The following is a 19,334-nucleotide window of genomic DNA, read 5'->3' on the forward strand; positions in this document are numbered from 1 at the left end:
ATGGTAGTGGGAGCGGGGAGGAAACCTTTAGGAACTAGAGGAAGGTTGTATTTCTCATCATTGTTACATCGCACCCTGACTGGGTCATCTCCTCCCCGAGACCCCTCTGCAAGGGGATCTCCAGTGGCCTACCTTTTCCTTTAAGGGGTCACCTCTTCTGGGAAGCTTCAGCCCTCACGTTTGCATGGCCATGCGGGTCTCTAACACTCACTGGATTTGACCTTGAGCCTGTGACACGGGGGTGGGGGCTTGTCAGGCACCTGGTGTGGATGCCCCTTCCTCTCCCTTGACCTTCCACAAGGCCAAACCCTCTAAGCTGCCACACATGTGCCTCTTCTCAGGCTGCAATGCTCTTCCTTCACCCGACCAATTCTTGAGACTGACTCAGCTACGGTCACTGCCTCCTCCAGGAAGCTCTCCCTGACCACCCCAGCTCACTGGGAAAGGTCGGCTGTGCGCTTCTCCTGCTGCTCCCATTGTATCTGAGCTCCTTCTCATCTAACTGTTGAGTGCCACCTCTGGCATCCGGGGCTCCTGAAGGTAGGGCCCCCTCAAGGCTGAGGGATGACCCCAGGGTCCCTCAGTGTCTGGCTTCAGGGTCCAGGTTAACACCGCAGGCTGTCATGATGACCTTCCCTCTCAGGCTCCCTGTGCCTCAGTTTCTCCTATGGAAGGTGGGGAGAATCACAGTTCACCCTTGTAAATCTGTAGTGAGCCTATTTCCTTTAAAATGAGGTGCCTTGTGGCCACACAGCAGCTGCCCCCACTCAGCCAGAGTAAATGACTCAGGAGGTTGACATCTGGGTTTGTTTTTTTTAATTGATTCAGAACATCTTCTCATCAATGTGAAGACGTTCAGCAAAGTTCAGGTCGCACTGACTGTGCGCCTGCATGGGGGACAGCATGGTGATAGCAAGAACATCATCATCCCTTGGCCAGCGGGGACAACAGAGTAAACGTGTGTGTGTGGGGAGAGGGACAAGGATGCAGAAGGGGCCTGGGACTCAGGAGCCGACTCACGGCGACCCCAAGCACAGCAGAGGAAATGCGGCCGGTTCCGCCTCCCCTCACAATCACCGGCATGTTTGAGGGCATCGTTGAGGTTCTGTGCCCCATCCATTTCACCCACTTCCCCTCACTGTCCTTAGAATTCACCAGACATCGATGTCCTCCTCACAGCAGCGAGGAGACCACAGTGAGCCTGTGGGTGCACCCAGGTGGGGCCTCTGTGAGTCAGAGGGCAAATCACCATGCTTCCCCTTGTAGACCAGGAAACCGGGCTTTGGAGGGCCTCTCTGCAGTGCTCCAGGTCACAGGAGGTGAGAGACAAAGCCAGGATTTGAACCCTCCAGAGCCTAGGCTCGCAGCCCTTTCCTTTCACAGCTGCTGGAGGTGTGTGTTGAGGCCCAGTTGTCCAGTGGGCCAGGGCTGATCGTGCCCTGCCCACACTGCCGCCCTGGTTAACCAGCTGAGGGTCCCTCTACAGCAGGGCGTTAGGGTGCAGGGCCCAGGCAGCAGCTGCTGGAAATGCAAAAAGAGAGGTTGTTTCAGAATAGCTATTGGAGTAAAAAAAAATTTTTTTTTGGTGGGGGGCAGTGGACGCATACAAATAGGTAAAGTATTTTTTGGTACAATGTTAAAAGACTCCATTGAGTAGGCGAAGCAGCAGCATGTGCTGTTTGGGAATTCTTTAGACTTGGTACCACAGCAGCCTATCCTGAAAGGGAAAACGACAGAGCAAACCTTCTTATTCCCAGCTGCCCATCCCGGCCAGCAGTTGATTAAAGACTAGCAGGGCGGCTAATCACCGGTGCGTGGTATTCACCGGATGGCGTGAGGATGGCGTGAATTTCCCCTCTCTCCTACCCACGTTATGCTAATCACCCCAAGCCCACGTTCCCAATAAAAGGTCAGCAAAGCACTGTTTGCTCAGAATGTGCAATTTCAACTTCATGTCTGTCATTAGCGATAATCTAGGTTTGCTGTATCAAGTGGGGTTGTCATAGAAACCAGCCCCATCAGCTCTGTTGACAGCCTTTAGAGAATATGCACGCTGCCTGAAAAGGGGCAGGGAGTGGGGTGGTGGTGGTGGTGGTGGTGGTGATGATGGAGAAGCCCACGCACAAATCATCAGACAATTAAGGTTTCAAAACAAAGCGGTCATAGCCCAGAAGAGCCGATGTCATTCATCAAAAGTCCACCGCTGTCCTGCAACTGGTAAAGCAGGGTGTTCCCGTGGGTGACCGACAGAAGACAGGCAGGGGACAGAGAGTCCCCCCGGGAGAGCGCGTAGGGAGCCCGGCTGGGTGGTTATAATCAGGACAGTGTTAATTCAAGTGTGTTAATGGGTTTTATCCACACGGTTAAGCCCTTGAAACAGTTCGTATGAACTGTCCTGAATGGTCTGATTAGGCTTCCTGTGCTGAGCGTTGGACATACCTTTGTGAACTCCGGTAACAGAGGCGGCTGTCACCATTTAATAGGATTCTCCCTGGAAGCAGCTTAGCTCACAGTAGTGCTCAGCTGGAAAGGTCGGCGGTTCGAACCCACCAGAGGTCCCCAGGAGAACGATGTGGTGGTCTTGACAACTTGGTGAGGCCATTCTAATAGGGGTCCAATGTGGGTCAATATGAGGGAGAACCGATTGACAGCCATGTCTGTTTTTTGGTGGGGGTGGTGGGGGTGGGTGAAGAGGTCCTATGGACTAGGCACTGGGACCCCTCGTGATGTAGGGGTTACGCATTGGGTTGGGTTCCACCTGGTCAACCGTTCAAAACCACCACAGCTCTGTGGGAGAAAGACTGGGCTTTCTATTCCTATAAACAATTACAGTCTCAGAAACCCCCAGGGGTGTCACTGTGAGTCAGCAGGGACTCGATGACAGTGAGATTAGTGGACTAGGCACTGGGCCAATCATGTGCCAATCACCAGGTTGGCAGTTCAAAATGACCAGCTGCTCCACCGGAGGAAGATGAGGCTGTCTGTCAAGAGTTACAGTCTTGGAAGCTCTCTGTGGGACCGCTGTGAGTCAGCACCGACCCTGTGGCTGTGGGTGCTTGTGGGATGGTGTGTGCAGGGCTGGGGGAGTGGCTCTCAGACTGGCCACTGGCTGCCACGATGGACTTGAGTCTCCCAGTGACCACGGCCATGGCACCTAACTCATTGCCACCCAGTCAGTTCCCACTCCAAGGCACCCTCCAGGATAGACTCGCTCCGTTGTGTTCCTGAGACACTCCATCTTTCTGGAACAGACAGCCTCATTTTACTCCCTCGGAGTGGCTGGTGGCTTTGAACTGCTGACTTTGTGGTTATCAGTCCAAATACTTCCCACTCTACCACCAGGGCTCCTTTTGGGCTGCCTAGTTCCATGAAGTAACAAGTTCCCATCTTGTGAGTTGGGGGTCCCGACACTTATCATGAGAAGAAGCCTTGCTCTGTTTCAATTCCAGGTCAAGGCCTGTGGATGCTCAAAAGTGGGGTCACTCAAAAGTGACCGAGGCCCCGTTTGAGAAAGGTGGAAGGGTGAAGATGATGAAAACCCTACCAAAGTAATGACCAGATCTGAATTCGCTGAGTGACACTGCACAGGGAGATTACCAGAACTTGGTGGCTGAATGTGGGGTGCAGTGAGAGAGAGGTGAAATAGAGGGGGCTTTCTCACCTGAAAGACTGAGGCTGAGCTGGTGGTTGCCGTGGTGTGCGGGAAAGCTCTCTCTCTGAAAAGGCAAGCCTGGGTCCGCTGAGTGTCCACTCTGTGGGTAAGGATGCCCACGATGGTCAACTGCAAGCCACCAGTTGTGTGGCAAAATTCCCAAACATTTAACCTTTGACTTTTGGGAGTCAGCCTGGCCAGTGGCACCACTTTCCCGGGCCAGGCGATGGTAACTGCACACAATAGGGAATACAGTTAGGTCTGGACATCTTCAAATGGGTGACCTCTCGTGATTTGCAGGCTGAAGCTGGCTCACAAATAGGTTCTGTTGGCTCTCTCATCACCATTGAGTCGATACTGACTCACAACAACCCCGTATGACAGGGTAGAACTGCCCCACTGAGTTTCCGAGACAGTAACTCTTGATGGGAATAGAAAGTCCCATCCTTCTCCCTTGGAGAGGCTGGTGGTTTTGAACTGCTGACCTAGAAGCGAGTGACCCAACATATAACCACTATGTTGGTTCATGTGGCATTAAAAAAAAATCATTGCCAATGATTAAAACAGAATCAATTTCACAAAAGAGGTAGAGATGTCCAACGTCTCTTGGACAGCCCGATCTGCCCAAGTTGAGCCTGCAGTGGCCTGGGGTGGAGGGATGTCCTCTCCAGGAACCTGGATGCTGCTTAGTTCTTCTTCACCTGCCAGCCCCTGCTTTAGCTCAGGTGGGACAAGGTGCCGGGGCCCCTGGGGGGTTGGCTCTGCTTCCTGCTCACCCATCTCCTCCCAGAAGCCTCTTAGCAACAAGCACTCATTTATTCTGTGCATGAGCTCCTGCTAACAGTCCTTATTTCCAGAGTCAGAAATATTTGATTCCAATTAGCAACACTGAATTGAAGGCCATGGTGTCAAAGACGTAGGTCAGGTGGTAAGTGAATGCCCCTTGAGGGAGGACAGGGAGGAAGGCAGGCTCCCATCTTGAAGGCCATGTGGGGCCTTGGTCCAGTAACAGTCTTAGTGCGCCTCTGTCTCCACACCTGTGCAATAGGTATAAAGGTTCTTGTCAGTGTTGTGAGAACTTGAAATACTGCCTATAACCTACTGCCATCGAGTTGATTCCGACTCAGAGTGACTCCACAGGACAGAATCGGATTGCTCCTTAGGGTGTCTGAGACTGTACACCTTGGCAGAAACAGCCAGCCTCATTTTCCTCCTTGAGCGTTGAAGGCATCAACCTCAGTAAGCCCAAATGCTTAAGCCACTGTGCCACCGGGGCTCCTTACTGTAGATGAAGTGCCTCGCATTGTCCTGGCATGTTGCTGTTGGTTGCCGTTGGCTGGCTCTGAAGCATGGCAACCATCTGCGTGGTAGGACGAAATGCAGTCTGACCTGGTGCCATCTTCACGGTGGTTGATATGCTGATGTCCATTGTCGGGACCAGTGTGGTTCTGACTTGAAGATCCCATCTTCCAGCACTGTTATCGTGGTAGTGGTGTGCTGTGGAGTCAATTCCAACACGTGTCCATCCCATAGGACACAGCAGAGCTGCCCCAGAGGGGTTTGGTATAGTGGTTATGCATTGGGCTGCAATCCACATGCTTGGTAGTTCAAAACCACTGGCAGCTCCATGGGAGAAAGACTGGGCGTTCTACTTCTGTAAACAGTTACAGTCTCAGAAACCCACAGGGGTCGCTATGAGTCAGCATTGACTCGATGGCAGTGAGTTAGGGTTTTCTAGGGCAGACTGTCACATTTTTCTCCCTTGGAGTGGCCGGTGGGTTTGAACTGAGGACTGTTTGGTTAGTAGCCAAACCCTTGACTCTATGTCACCCAGGCTCCTCTCTCAGTGCTCCGTTGGGCAGTGTTCTCTTGTGATCTATAGGATTTTCATAGAATACTCTTTGGCAGTCGATCACCAGACCTGACTTAAAGTGACCCAATGGACAACAGAACTCGCACTGCCCCGTCCTGCGCCATCTTCCCAGCGCTGTCCCCTGCATCCTGTCATTTGTTTTCTTGATGGTTGCTTCCATGAGCATTGATGGTGGATCCAAGAGAAATGAAATCTTTAGCAACTCAATCTTTTCTCTGATTATGATGGTGTTGCCTGTTGTTCCAGTTGGATTTTTGGCTTTCTTGAAAGTGCAAACCGTACTGAAGGCTCCAGTCTTTGATTTTCATCAGCAAGTACTCCAAATCCTCCTTGCTTTCAACAGTCAAGGTTGTGTCATTGATGGAGCACAGATGGTTAATAAACCTTCCTCCTCCCCCAAATAAATCAATAACTAAATAAAAATAAGCCTTCCTCCAAGCTGAATGCCATATATATATATTTTTTTTTTTTTGCAGGGGCAATGCCACATTCTTCTTCATCTAGTTCAGCTTCTTGGGTAATTTGCTCAGCTTGTAGATTGAATAAGTATGGTGAATGGATACAACCCTGACACACACCTTTCCTAATTTTAAGCCATACAGCCTTCTCTCTCTTTCTCTCTCTCTGAACGGCTTCTTCTTTGTCCATGTACAGGTTCCGTCTGAGCACAATGAAATGTTCCACAGTTCCCATTCTTCTCAGTGTTATCTGTAGTTTGTTATGATCCACACAGTGGAATGACTTCGTACAGTCAATAAAACACAAGTAAACATCTGGGTGATTGTCCTGGCATATGGCAGGGGCTTAATAAAGATCTGAGTGTGTTGAATAAATGATGAATGAGCTAGTTATCCAAACTTGTATCATTTCCATCTGAAATAGAAATAGTTCAGATGCAAATACCTGTCCCCAAACCCCACCAACAAAACAAGAAGGTAGTAGAGTGTTCCAAGAACGGTTGACTTGGTTCTAGAAAATAATAAAGCAAGACATTTTTTTCAGTCAAAAGGGAATTAATTTACTCATAGATCAAAAAGTAGTCCTGGGGGCAGGGTGGGGGGGGGAGGGGACAAAGGGGAGTTGATATCAAGGAGTTCAAGAAGAGAGAAAATATTTTGAAATGGATTGTGGTAGCAGTTGTACAATAATGCTTGATGTGCTTGAACTATGGAATGTTACGATAGCTGTTGGAGCTCCCAATAAAATGATGAAAAAGTAGTAATTCCATAAATGATGTTTCCAAAGCAGCTAGGAGAGCATTTCCCGCAGCGAGTGTGCTACGGAAGTCAATAGTGCCTTCTGAGAAAGGAGTCGTGGCCAAGTGGGAGGGTAGCCTCGCAGACACGGCTACCAGGTGTCACTGCAAGGGTTTATTCCAAACAAGCTGTGGTGAAACATGTCTCTGTTCTCAGTTCGGTGGGGGGACAGGTTGTCTCAGTAAGTTACTTTTCTTAGTTTCATTCGGGTCCCTTAAAAAAAACGTCTAATCACAATAGTGGCTTCTGAGGAGATCATCGGCCAGCTCAATGCAAGGAAAAGATAGATGTCGGTGCAGAGGATGTGGTAACTGTTTTTGGAGATTTGGAAGGGGTAATCTTGATAGATTTCCTCAAAGGACACAGGCAGAGCGTGGGAGGTTTGCTCGGAAGAAGTACCGAGAACCTCAAAACTGCATTGATGAGCAAAAGGCCAGGAAAGTTGCACCAAGGAACTTTTTGTTCCCATTTTGACAATGTTCCTGCACATTTTTTAAGCATAGCAAGGACTGACCTATGAGCATTTCCTTGGGAAACCTCACTCCATTTACCCTACCGCCCTGCTCTTGTCCTTTAAGACTTCTTTTTGTTCCCCCAGTTCCAGGAATGTTTCAGAGGAACATTATTTGATTCCCTTGAGGATGTTCAAGATGTAGCCTCAATGAGATGCAAAGTGAAGATGTGTTAGTCCAGGTGGACTAGAGAAATCCATGGACACTCATAGATGTATAAGAAAGAACTTTATATACAAGAGCAGTTGAATATTGAGAAAACATCCCAGCCCAGTCCAGATCAAGTCCATAAGTCTGATATTAGCCCATATATCTGATACCAATCTATAAAGTCCTCTTCAGATTCACGAAACATATGCAATGATGTCAAATGCAGGGAGATCACAGGCCAGTGGGTGCAAAGTCTTATGGATCCAGTGGCAGTAGAAGCATCTCAGCTCTGGCAGGGTCTCCATGTGGCTCCTCCAGTTCCCAGGGCACAGGGTCTATCAGCATAGTGCCATGTGTCTTGTCAGTAGAGCGTCTTTTAGGGAGTGAGCCACGAGAGGTGTCTCCTTTCTCTAAGGAGGAAAATCCAGGAGTTCCAAGAATTCTTAGCAGAAGGCCATGCCCACACAGAGGCCTGCTTCATTGGCTATGACCTGATTGACAGACTAGACTCCACCCCTTCACTCTTAATCCTCTCAAGTCCCAAATTGACACCAGATGATGCAACTACCACAGAAGAACACAGACTTTTTCAGGGAAGAATTACAGAGATGGAACCACCACCTTCGGCAGTACACAGACCTGCATGGGAAGACATGTCGAGAAGCAACAGCCTCACATTTTGGTATTTTGTTTAATGAAGGTGCCTATGATTTTGCAGCTATACTTTTCGACTCACTCTTGTGATTTGGAGAAATGTCCAAGTAAAATCAATCCCTTCACTGCAATGATGCTTTTCAGAGCCTTCACCATGGTAATGTAGGGTGAACTTCCTAAGTGGGGCTATAGCCTTGGGTGTTTCTCAACTATTGTTTGCCATAGGCCCCTCCCCCTCCCACCCTCTCTTCTGTACCTCCTGGTGTTTGGAACACAGAGCCGGAGAACCACACCCTGGTTTGGGATGACTGTTGTCCTCTGCCAAATATCAGGCATTCTTGTAGGCTTCAAGAAACTTGAGCCCTGGATTGAACTGTCCGGTCCTCAGTCACAGTCAAGGTTCATGGCAGCAGGAGTCAAGAAATCAATTGCATGGGGGCCAGTCTGCTGCACAAGACCTCTTTAAAGCATTGAAAAGCAAGGAGGCCACTTTGAGGACGAAGGTCCGACTAACCCAAGCCATGGTATTGAACATCACCGTATTAGCATATGACAGTTGGACATGGAAAAGGGAGGACTGAAGACGCATCGGTGCATTTGAATTAGGGTGCTGGCACCGAGAATGGGAAGTACCACGGACCCCTAAAAGAACAAACAATTGTCTTGGAAGAAGCACAGCCAGAGTGCTCTTCAGAAGTGAGGGTGGCAAGACTTCAGCTCATGTACTTTGGACACGGGACCAGTCCCTGGGAAGGGACCTCATGCTTGCTAAAGTAGAAGGACAGCAGAACAGAGTTAAAAAGGAGATGGACCGACACAGTGGCTGCAACAATGGGCTGAAACATAACAGATGTTTTCAGAATAGCATAAGGGGTGGGCGCAGTCTTGTCCTGTTGCGCCCAGGGTCGCCATGGGTCAGAGCCACCTGCATGGCACCTCTCAACACAAGCAACAGATAGAACCGTTATTAGCACCGTATAAGGGGCTCCAAAAGTTCCTGGGAACGTGAACTGAAAAGATCACGGCATTTCCTCGCAAACCTTTCCAAGTGTTCTGGTATCTCAACTTTTCTTTCTCCAATTTCAAGGTCATACCTAATGTTCACTTTTGTATCTTATTCTTTCACGATATTTTAATATCATTAAAAGCTCTTTACAAATAGTTTTAATGATGACATAAGACTCTATCATAGGGCTGTCATTATTCATACTCTAATTAACTCCATCACTATGCTAATGGATATGCAAATTAATAGCAATTGTTCACTATTAACAACACAGAATGCTGTCACCTAGGCTTTCCCCTGACTGCGGACTGTTTTCTCAGGCTTGGGTCCTAGAAGTGAAATTGCTGTTTCCCGTGGGCTGACTTTTTAAGTTTCTCGGCCCACGGTGATGCCAAATGGCTTTTCGGAAAGCTCTCTCTCCGGGAATGAGAGGTTATGCAGATTGAAGATATCCCCTGTGCCTTTACTTGGGTGATGGTGGTGGTCAGATGATTGTTTATGGAAACATTCTCTTCCGTGTCTCTTAGCGAACTGGCATCCACCACACCGCTGCTGTCATCTGTGGAGATGGCGAGGGAGGGGCTATTGGCATCCCAGTCTGTGGACTGGGCAGCCCTCCCCAGTGGTCCCATCTGAGTGATGCCCGGGGTGGGTCTCTGGAAAGCTCTGTCTCTGGTGGTTTTGTCTAGGGCTTTGATGATCAGAGAAGAGGCAGAAGTTAGGACCTCAGTGTGGGCCTGGACATTCTGAAGGGTCAGTTTCACCACTGTCCTCAGTCCCTTCCCTTACTGGTAGCTTTGGTGATGTCCCCAACTGTTTTTGGAGATTGACTCAGGTGACCATTTTTGGGAGCGAGGCAGAAATGGGATCTTTCTACATGTGAGCAAGCAGCAGCTGGAGTCCAAAGAACATGGACATGGGCCAACCAAAAGAAGTCGCTGCTTTGCCTTCTGGGAATTTCTGTAAATTCTCTGTGTTATAGACGAATTCTATCTGTTCAGGATTCTTTTGTGTCTATATTCAGAAAGCATCTTAGCCCGTAGTTGTTGTCATTTTGTACCCATTGTCTGCTTTTGGCATCAGGAAAATGCTAGCTTTGTAAAAGGAATTGTAAAGTATTCTCCTTTTTATTTTCTTGATGAAACCATGTAGAACTGGTGTGAACTAAAAAACAAAAACATGTTGTAGAATTAATTCTTCAATGACATTGTCCGGCACTACAGATTTTCCTTAAGGTTTTTACCTCGATAGACACAATCCACTGCCTTCCAGTCACTTCTGATTTATGATCACCCTGTAGGACCGAGCAGAGCTGCCCCTTAGGGTTTCCAAGACTTCAGATTTTTATGGGCGCAGAAAGCCTCATCTTTCTCCTGTGGATAAGCTGCTGGGATTGAACCACCGACCTTGCCATTAGCAGCTCAATTCTTAACTTGGGTTATGCCCCCAGGGTGCCTTATTAAGGACTACTCGGAGCATCTATTTTATTTTGAGTGACTTGCGGCCGTGTGTATATGTTGAGGAAGTGGCCCATTTCATCTAAGCTGTCAAATGCATGTGTGTAACGTTTCCCATCTTCTTCACTTTTTATCCTTTTGATGTTTTCCAAGTCTGGAGTGGCCTCATGTCATTCCTGCCCCGGGTCATTTTGTCTCCCCTCATTTCTCTCTGTCCGTCTGACTGGAGATGTGTCCGTTTTCTGGATCTTTCCAAGGAACCAGCTCTCGGTTACATTCATTTTCTCTGTTGTTGCTGGGCTTTTAATTTTACCGATTTCTTCTTATATGCTTATTATTTGTTTTCTTCTGCTTGCTTGGGTTTAATATGGTCTTCTTTTTCTAGGGTCGCTCCTGAGAGGCACTTAAGGCTTTCAAATCCCCTCTGAGCACTGACTGCTGTAGCTGTGACCCCCAAATCATGACATGCTGTGCCTTCGTTTCATACAGCTTCTTTAAAATATTTCCTCGAGGCTAACTTTGTGACCCCTGGATTTTTCTTTTTTTTTTTTGAAGTGTGTGATTTGTGCCCAAGTGTTTGTTTTGAGATTTCTGGCTATCTTTCCTTTTATTAGTGATTCCTAGTTTGATCCAATTGCAGTTGGAGAATATACTCTGTATGATTTCAATTCTTTTCAATCTGTTGATGTTTCTTTTATGGACCAGGATATGGTCCTTCTGTGGGTATTTGAGGGAAAAAAAGGGTTCTATTGTTAGGTTAAGTTGCTTGGTCTATAAATGTCTATTAGAATCTGTTTTGGCTGATGGTGGGGTTGAGATATTTTATATCTAACTTTTTGTCTATAATTGTGCTATCAGTTATTGAAAGAGGTATTTCAGCCAATAATTATAATCCTGGAAGTTAAGGAGGATCTAGTTCTCCTTCCAGGTATTTTTCCTGGAAGTTTTTGCCTCACATTTTTGACGGCTTTGTGGTTTGACACATGCATGTTTAGGATTGCTGTGTCTTTTGGTCTTCATTTAATGTCCCTCTCTGTCTCTGGCAATTTTCTTTGCTCTGAAGTCTACTTTATCTAATAGAAAAACTGCTCCTTCTCTTTTCTTTTTGTGAATCTTTCTTCTCTACTTTCAAATTGCCCTTATTTTTATATTTGAATTGAGTTTTATGTAGATAGGTAACATTTTTTTAAAACTTACTCTGATAATCTCTTCTTTTGACTGGTGCTTTTAGCCCATTTAATAATTATTGATAATGTTGGGACTTGATTCTTTGTTTTCTGTTGGTTCTCTGTTTTGTTTTGTTTTTCCTCTTTCTGTGACTTGTTTGAAGATTCTCTTTAGTAATTTTGTTTGTTTCATCTGTAGTCTTGTTTTTTCTGTTGTTTAGTGCATTTTCTAGGTACGTTATATATGTGTATGTACATATATGCATGCTTACCTATAACTTATCATAACCTGTTGTGTCATCACTTTTACCAGTTTGAATGAAGTATGGAAACATTACTTCCACTTCCATCCATTTATTCTTTCCCATTTTTAATATAAGATGTACCATAAGTTTTGCTTCAACTGTCAAACATATTCCAGATAGCACAAAATATGAAAAAGCTCATTATATTTACTCTGTTTTATCTTCCTGAAGTTCAAAGATTCTTCCTTTACTGTTTCTGTTTTGTTCAGAGAAGCTCCTCTAGCCATTTGTGAAGACAGTTCTGTTGGGAACAAATACCGTTAGCTTACCTTTATCTGCAAACGTCTTGATTTTGCTTTCTTCTCTGAAGGATATTGTGCTAGACTGGGTTGAGATGCTTATATATGTATAAGGAGGTGCTTTAGATCAAAGAGTAATGGTATATTAATAAAAACATCTCAGCCCAGTCCAGATCAAGTCTATAAGTCCGACATTAGCCCATAAGCCAGATACTAGTCTATAAATCCTTCTTCAGACTCACGCAGTCACAACCAATGGTGCTGAATACAGGAGGATCACAAGCCAGTGGGTGAAAAGTCTTATGGACACAATGGCGGTGGAAGCATCTCCGTGCTGGCAGGGGTCTCCCGTGGCTCCTGTAGCTCTCCAAGTGTCTCAACAGCAGGAAAGCGAAGCAGAGAGAGGGGTTGTGTGGCCCGCCTTCAGGGACAAAGAGCAAGAGGAAGTTCCCAGAGTCCTCCTGAGAAGGCCATGCCCACAGGAGGCATCATCAGGCTATGACCTGATTGACAGGCTAGACTCCACCCCTGCACTTATTTATCAAGTTGAATTTTTTGCTGAGTTTAGAATTTTGGGTTGATAGTTCTTTCTTTCATCCTTTTGAGATCTCTAGTTTCACATAAGAAATCTGCCTTTCGAATTGTCTTTCCTTAATAGGCACGGTATTGCTCCCCTCACCCCCCCCGCCCCCCCTTCTTTAGTTATCAGAAGTGTAATTTTGATGAATCTAAGTGCCAATTTCATTGGTGTTGTCCTATTTGGAGTTTGCTCCGCTTTTCGAATCTGCAGATTTATACTTCTCACCATGATTATCTTTCCAGGATTCTCAGGACATAAATGTAGAGTTTTTGTTAGAGGACCAGAGGTCCCTGAGCTCCACCTTCTTTTACTGCTATTTCCTTTCTGTTTTCAAATAGGATAATTTCTATTCAGCTAACTGACTCTTCCGACCCTTCTTTTTGCTGTTGAGACCATCCACTGAGCTTTTATTTCAGTTATTATAATCCCACGTTAACAACCTCCTTGATTCGTTTCACTTTCTAGTTCTTGGCTCAGACATGCTTTGTTTCCCCTCGGAGAACTTCTAGTCTCTCATTTGTTTAATTGATGCTTATAATTACTCGCTGAAGGATTTTTTTATCAGGCTGCTTTAAAATCTTTGCCCTATCAGTGTAATGTTTCTGTCATTTGAGGATTGACATGAATTGATTGTCTTTTCCCATCTAGTTTGAGCTCTTGGTTGCTGGCGCGATGAGTGATTTTTTTTTTTCCAATTAAAATCTGGTAAATTTTGTATTATGTAGAAGATTCTGGATCTTCTTTATGCCTTTGGTTTTAGCTGGTGTTCTAAACCACACTTTAGAACAGTGCTTCTCAACCTTCCTAATGCCTCGACCCTTTCATACAGTTCCTCATGTTGTGGTGACCCCCCAACCATAAAATTATTTTCGCTGCCACTTCATAACTGTCATTTTGCTACTGTTATGAATTGGGCGACCTGTGAAAGGGTCATTTGACTCCCAAAGGGGTCTCGACCCACAGTTTGAGAACCGCTGCTTTAGAAGGCGAGGTTGCATCACTGCCTTGCCCGGCCAGCTGGAGGTAAAGTCCAGGCTCCCCACTGGATCTCCATTGCTGCCTGAGGTGGGTGTTTCTTTGTTACTTTATAGGTGCTCTGGTTCCCCAGGTGTTCTGCACTGGCACCATGGCGAGAGTGCCCTGTTGCTGCTGGGCAATGGAGAGAGTCCTGTGTCTTCACTAGGCCTTTGCTGATGCTACACAGTGTGTGTGTGGGGGGGCAGGCGTGCCTTCTTACTTCTGGTGGGGCAGGAGTACAGGTTCCCCCACAGTCTCCATTGACCCTGAGAAATTGGGGGCTGGGCCTCATTGCTACTCGGCAGAGATGAAAGTCCCAGCTCCCAAGTTGGCCTTCTCCAATACCACCCTGGCAGAAGCGTTTGGGCATCTCATTGGCGCCTCATGAAGGCAAAAGTTCGTGGCCTGCTATTTGACCTCTGTTGGCATAGGCAGTGGTGGTACCATCGCTCATTCTCTGGTGCTTGGCCAGGGTAGAGTGGTTATGGCCTGAAACTTTTCTGTCTCACTACATGGGCTTGTGTCTAGTCCTCTGGTTAGAGAAAGTTGGTTGGGGGTGTGGGGGACTTTTTATTATTATTTTTTTGTCTGTGTCTATTAGTGTTTCCTGGCTGCCAAGTTCATGTTCTCCACACGTTAAGATAGTCAAGGGAAAGTAAAACCCAGAGAACTCACCCCATGTAATCTCTCTGGTCTCCGGGTTCCTGGGTGGTTTGCCTTCTTCTCTCTGACTTTCCGAGTCTCTTTATGTTTACTTTATATGTAATCTCCGGAGTTTTCAGTTATACGTAGTGGGAAGAATAGGACAAAGTACAACCCCATCTTCTCAGAAGTAAAAATGTCTGGGATCATGAGAATTTATTGGACACGTTGGCTGCTAACCTGATACTACTTTTTGTTTTCTCTTTCCCATTGTTCCAGCTCTGGTCATTGGCAGAACCTGTCCTTTTTCCATCAGAAGCCACCTGAGCTGGTTCGATGGCTGGGGAGAGAAGGGATCTCAGGGAAGACCTGTGTCTCTGTGTCTCTGTGGGAAGAGAGACTTGGCTTCCTTTGTTGGGCTTGCAAGTCCTTCTTTCGTCTGACAGCGTGAGTCGAAGTCTAACTGGAAGTCATCGCTGTGGCTTCTCCAATAGCTGTCAGACATCAATTGGAGGGCGGCTAATTAACTGTCCGATGACAGGGCAAAATCCAGGGCTCCCATCCCGAGGGTCTTGACCTTGCCATTTTGATTGTGACAACTCTTCCTCGCACCTTCTCTGGAGAGGCAATGGAATACAGCCAAGGTGATCGCTTATTTGGGGTGACAGCAAGTAAACATGAAAAATGGGCCAGGGCACACAATGGGACAGTGATCAGAAAGGCTTTTTCTTTCATCCTAAATCATGATGTTTGGGGCGTCGGCTAGAGTTTCCCAAGTTATTTATAACTGTCCATCCCTGTTAGAGGATATATGTTTTATCTAAAAATAGCTAATCTTTTCTAATCAAATGATAAATGTGTGTGCCTCACATGGAAGGCCCATCGTTAGCCACCTCATCACAGAGGTTCAGGTGAATAATGGGAATATTACCAGGATGCCACCTGGATCAGGTGCTTCAACAGGCTCAATGTTTTGACATCAGAACTCTCAGTGTTTTCTTGGTGGGAGACCTTTCATGCAGCAGAAGTCGCCCTCCCAAGAAAGACCTTTGGGTTCTTCCTATGTCTAGCAGTTACTGACTGTACGTAGGGGGTTATGGTGTATTCTCTGGGAGTTTAGGTTAGGGAGAGCCAGACCCGGCCCTTCATCTCCGACCCTTCTTGGGGAACCCCAATGGAGCATTTAAGACAAAACTTAATGGGGGCTCCATTCACATTTCTTTTCATACACCAGGGAAATTCCCAGTATATTGAGAGCTGGAAGGAGCCCAATGACTAGTTTTCAACCTTGGCTGCTCTTTGGCAGGCTCGAGGGGAAAAGCAGATAGAAGTCTCAAAAACTCCCTGCCATTGTGTCGGCACTGATACGTAGTGACCCTTGAGGACAGGGTTTCTGAGACGATAACTCCTTATAAGAGTAGACAATTCTGTCTTTCTCCCTCAGAGTGGCGGGTGGTTTCAAATAACTGCCAACCTTGGAGTTGGCAGCCCAACATACAGCCGCTACACCACCAGGGCTCCTAAGACAGTATTGGTATCCCCATTTAACAGCTGGAGCTCCTGAAACCCCTACGAAGCTGCAAAGCTGGCTTGTGATGGCGTTTGAATTTAGATGGTCTGAACCTCGACCCCTGGACACTAATCCAGCATACCACCAGGTTCTGGGCCTTGGCTCTGGTTGATTTCCTTCCTTTTCACCAGTCCTCCTCCCACATGGATGGGGAGATTTTGAAACCATGGAAACCCCCAGGGTTGTCATTGGTCCAGGGTGGGTCCGGTGGATGCATAGGCTTTGCAATGTCTCCGGGTGGTGAGACCTTTGGCTCAGTCAGAGAGACAAGCTTCCGCCTTTGAGAAATGAGCCCCATGCCAAAGGTGTGTGCCAGGACTCTTCAGGCAATGGCCAGTTTTCTACACAAAAGGGGTATCTGTCTGAATATGCCTCTCAAACACCCTTTAAAAAAATCATTTTACTGGGGGCTTGTTCAGCTCTTATCACCATCCATCTATCCATCCATCCATCCATCCATCCATCCATCCATCCATCCATCCATCATGTCAAGCACATTTGTATGTTTGTTGCCATCATCATTCTCAAAACATTTGCTTTCTACTTGAGCCCTTGGTATCAGCTCCTTATTTTTCCCCTCCTTCCCTCATAAACCCTTGATAATTTATTATTATTTTTTCATGTCTTATACTGACTGCTGTCTCCCTTCACCCACTTTTCTGTTGTCCATCCCCCAGGGAGGGGGTTATATGTAAATCATTGTGATTGGTTCCTCCTTTCTCTCCCTACCTTCCCTCCACCCTCCTGGTATCGCTACTCTCAATATTGGTCCTGGGAGGTTTATCGTTCCTGGATTTCCTGTGTTTCCAGCTCTTATCTGTACTGATGTGCATGTTCTGGTCTAGCCGGATTTATAAAGTAGAATTGGGGTCATGATATAAAGTAGAATTGGGGGCAGGGAGGGAAAGCATTAAAGAACTAGAGGAAAGTTGTATGTTTCATCGGTGCTATACTGCACCCTGACTGGCTCATCTCTTCCCTGTGACCCTTCTGTAAGGGGATGTCCAATTGTCAACATATTGGCTTTGGGTCTCCACTCTGCATTCCCTTTCATTCACAATGATATGATATTTTGTTCTGGGTCTTTGATGTCTGATATCTGATCCCATCAACACCTTGTCACACAGGCTGGTGTACTTCTTCCATGTGGGCTTTGTTGCGTCTCAGCTAGATGGTTGCTTGTTTATCTTCAAGCCTTTAAGACCCCAGATGCTATATCTTTTGATACCTGGGCACCATCAGATTTCCTCACCACATTTGATTATGCACCCATTGTGTCTTCCTTTCCCCTGCCTCCTCCTCTCCCATGTCCCTCTTGAACTGTTGGTCCCATTGTTTTTTCCTCCGGATTGTTTATCCCATCTATCTTATCTAGATAGACCATGCAGAGACAATAATAAGCACAAAAACAAGACAAAGCAAAACAAAACAACAAAAGAAAAGAAAACAACAACAAAAAACGACAAAAAAAAAGATAAAAGGCTATAAGTAGTTCCAGGTCTGTTTGTTACCTTTAGGAGTGTTTTCTGGTCGAGTCTGATGGGGTGCCATATCCTGGTCCCAATCCAACACCTTTTATAGGCAATGTATTATTTAAAATATTTTGATTGGTTGCAAACAACAGGTTTTTTGTTGTTGTTGTTCTTAAACATTTCACGTAGAAGTCCAGATTCCAGAATTCCCTTGGCAAAAATTTTGGTATCTGGTATGCTTAACTGGAGCTGAGTAGAAGCTGTGGCCTGTGGCAGGGTTGCCCTTCTGAATTAGGTCCTTCCGACGGCCTCCCTGGAACACCCCCATTGCTGGTCCCCGAGGGCCCTGGGTTTGCCATCATCATTTGCCCCCCCATAATAGCCCATGATGCCCTCCATCCTACTGATTGCTGTGTTTGTCTTAGTTCTTGTAGATTGCAAACACAGTCAGGCAGTGGTTCTGAACCAGGGATGATTGTGACCCCAGGGGGCACTTGGCAATATCTGGAGACAGTTTTTAATCACAACTGGTGGGAGGCAGGGGTGTCACTACTGGCATCGATTGGCTAGAGGCCCGGGATGCTGCTCGACAGCTTACAATAAAGAGCAACAAAGAACGGTCCAACCCAAAGGTCAATGCGGTTGTCAGGTGCCACCATGTTCGTTCTGACTTGCAACTGCTCTGTGGGCAACAGGCTGAAACCCTGCCCGCTCTGTGCCACCCTCACCATTGTTATGTTCCAGCCCATGGTGGCAGCCACCGTGTCAATGCCTCGTGCTTTTCTCCGAATGCCCGCAGCCCCTTGTATGTGCCGTGGTATGTGGCACATAGTAGGTGGTCAATCAAATGTCAGTTGGCTGCCTGACTGGTGTCAGACGGGCTGGCTTATCCCTGTGTCCCTGCTGGGTGTAGGCTGAACGCCTCGTTGGTTGGCTCTGGGCGCACCATATGGCCCTGCGATGAAAGAGTGAGTCAATAAAAAGCCTGCCATATGCGAAGCAAGTGATCTTATGAATGAAATCCAGAGCAGGGACACAGTGATCTCATCCGGAGAAAGAGACTAATTAAACACAAGATTGCAGTGAGCACGTTGTCAGGAGCCCGGAGGCGTTCTGCTGCGGGGAGACTCAGCGCTCCTTCCAGGGGAAGGAACGAGGGAGGGAGTCTTTGTGGCTCTTTTAATAATCAAAGGTGTTCTTGAAACAGTCCTTTCATTAGCTGGGTGAAGAAGGATGCTGACCTCATGGGACATGTCAGGCAGCATAAATTAATTGTGAATTGCTGCAAAATGAGCTGTCTGGCATGTGGCTGGAAAGGGCTTCAGAAGAGACTCGGCTCCTGCTCCACGGGAGTGGGGCTCACTGAATGACTCGGGCTATGGTGTGCAGCACCAAGACTCCGTGCCACCCTCTGGTAACTGCTTGACATTGGGGACCATGCAGTGTGCTGAAGTTAGCTTGGCCACCATGATGGATGGTCTACTAGTGGGACCAGTTCTCTGGGCTGGTCTGGGACTGTCCTAGCTTTAGTTCTGAAAGTCCTGTGTCTCACGAAACCTGTATAAGAAGTCCCACGTCTTCAGCTATGTGTGTAGAAGTTGTTGAAAACCCCCGTTTGGCCCTCTCTCCCCACAGAGGCCAAGAGTGACACTTTTTAGTGTCACATGGATAAGACACAGATTATTGACTCCCTCGTGATCTCTGTTATTGTTTCCCCCTGACTGCCAATTCTGGCAAACACCAGGTGCCTTTTCAAGGTGTCCCCTGCTCACCCGAGCTCTGG

This window comes from Echinops telfairi, unplaced genomic scaffold (genome assembly GCF_000313985.2).
Source record: "Echinops telfairi isolate 266 unplaced genomic scaffold, ASM31398v2 ScPeMD7_70;HRSCAF=299, whole genome shotgun sequence".
NCBI lineage: Eukaryota > Metazoa > Chordata > Mammalia > Afrosoricida > Tenrecidae > Echinops > Echinops telfairi.